The sequence below is a fragment of the Populus nigra genome, chromosome 2, assembly GCF_951802175.1.
Source record: "Populus nigra chromosome 2, ddPopNigr1.1, whole genome shotgun sequence".
NCBI lineage: Eukaryota > Viridiplantae > Streptophyta > Magnoliopsida > Malpighiales > Salicaceae > Populus > Populus nigra.
The window spans coordinates 22,811,943-22,814,442 of record NC_084853.1 but is presented as its reverse complement, the minus strand read 5'-3'; positions in this window follow the sequence as shown (position 1 = coordinate 22,814,442).

Here is a 2,500-nt window from a genome sequence, read left to right as displayed (position 1 = left end):
TTGCACAGAGGTTGGCAAAAATCCAATCCAACTTTATTAATTTTTCCAGAATTTTTCGAGGTCGGGAAGTATTTTTTTTTATTTTCCTACCATTAAAAATCGAGGAAATCGGAAAAAATAGGAACCGGCTCGGAATGACCCCAAATTCAGTGGGCAGCCTCATAAAAATATGGCTGATTTTACTGGATTGATTTCATGTGGAAAGCACGACGTTTTGTTGTAGGAATGCGGGAACCCCGGCGGCTCGCCTGCCGCGGCCAGCGACGTCGGGCTGGCCCCTGCAGCGCCTAGCCTCTCCCACGCGGGTGGCAGGCCAGAACGCGGGGGGCCAGGGCACGAAGGCAGCCCCCCCGCTGGCGAGAGAGCAAGCCAGCAGGGGCTGTCGCCTGCCGCGGCCAGCGACGTCGGGCTGGCCCCTGCAGCGCCTAGCCTCTCCCACGCGGGGGGCAGGCCAGAACGCGGGGGGCCAGGGCCCGAAGGCAGCCCCCCCGCGGGCGAGAGAGCAAGCCAGCAGGGGCTGTCGCCTGCCGCGGCCAGCGACGTCGGGCTGGCCCCTGCCGCGGCCAGCGATGTCGGGCTGTCGCCTGCCGCGGCCAGCGACGTCGGGCTGGCCCCTGCAGCGCCTAGCCTCTCCCACGCAGGGGGCAGGCCAGAACGCGGGGGGCCAGGGCCCGAAGGCAGCCCCCCCGCGGGCGAGCGAGCAAGCCAGCAGGGGCTGTCCGCGCGTCGCGCAGCGCGGCATGGCTGCGGGGGCCGCGCGCGCGCGCGCCCAAGCGCCCAAGGGCCCCCAAGGGCCCCAGGCCCTCAGGCCCCAGCGCCCCAGCGCCGAGCGCGGGCGGGCGCGCGCGCGCGTGTGGTCTTTGAGGGGCGCCGGCCTGGTGGCTCCCTAAAGAGCAATAAGTGTCATTGCAGCTCTGGCAGGGGGAGACACTACTAGGTCCCAGCTGTCACCCCCCCTCTAAAAAATTCATTTCTTGGTATTTTGAGCTGAAATTTTGCACAGAGGTTGGCAAAAATCCAATCCACCTTCATTAATTTTCCCAGAATTTTTCGAGGTCGGGAAGTATTTGTTTTAATTTTCCTACCATTAGAAATCGAGTAAATCCGCAAAACTAGGAACCGGCCCGGAATGACCCCAAATTCAGTGGGCAGCCTCATAAAAATATGGCTGATTTTACTGGATTGGTTTCATGTGGAAAGCACGACGTTTTCTTGTAGGAATGCGGGAACCCCGGCAGCTCGCCTGCCGCGGCCAGCGACGTCGGGGACGCTGGCCTGCGCTGTCGAGCCCGCGAGGGCTGTCTCCGCGGCAGGCCCCCCCTGAACGGGGCACGACAGGCCACCGCGCTGGCTCGTCCAGCGTCGACAGTCCCTCGTCCAGGTTTCAGATCGCGCCAAGTCGAACCCATGACCTGCTCAAGCCATCGTGCGCTGCCGAATTCGCATCTGCGTGTAGGCTGCCATTCCACGCGGCAGCCCCTGTTTTCGTCAGCGTGCCCCCCTGACGAATTTTCCTGCCTGGCCCGGCCGGTCCAGCATCCAGCCCCTGTTCGTCGAAAAATCTGCGCTGCCGATTTTCCACGCGGCAGCCCCTGTTTTCCTCAGCGTGCCCCCCTGACGAATGTTCGTCGAAAAATCTGCGCTGCCGATTTTCCACGCGGCAGCCCCTCTTTTCGTCAGCGTGCCCCCCTGACGAATTTTCCTGCCTGGCCCGGCCGGTCCAGCATCCAGCCCCTGTTCGTCGAAAAATCTGCGCTGCCGATTTTCCACGCGGCAGCCCCTGTTTTCCTCAGCGTGCCCCCCTGACGAATGTTCGTCGAAAAATCTGCGCTGCCGATTTTCCACGCGGCAGCCCCTGTTTTCCTCAATGTGCCCCCCTGACGAATGTTCGTCGAAAAATCTGCGCTGCCGATTTTCCACGCGGCAGCCCCTCTTTTCGTCAGCGTGCCCCCCTGACGAATGTTCGTCGAAAAATCTGCGCTGCCGATTTTCCACGCGGCAGCCCCTCTTTTCGTCAGCGTGCCCCCCTGACGAATTTTCCTGCCTGGCCCGGCCGGTCCAGCCCCTGTTCGTCGAAAAATCTGCGCTGCCGATTTTCCACTCCGCAGCCCCTGTTTTCGTCAGCGTGGCCCCCTGACGAATTTTCCTGCCTGGCCCGGCCAGTCCAGCGCCCAGCCCCTGTTCGTCGAAAAATCTGCGCTGCCGATTTTCCCCAACGAACCTGCAGCTGCACAAATCCGCGCTGCCACTGCCCCATTGTCTGGACCAACAGTCTTTTCCATCAAGCCCTGGACTATAAATCGTCCAGACTCATCGCCAGCACCCGCTGCCGATTCTGCCGACTTTGCCGATTTCGTCGGCGCTGCCGATTCCAACACTGCACCCACCGTGTCTAAACCAGCGCTGTTTCGTCAGCGTGTCCCCTTGACGAATTTCCCTGCCTGGCCTGGACAGTCCATCTTCCAGCCCATGTTCATCGAAAAATCTGCGCTGCCGATTT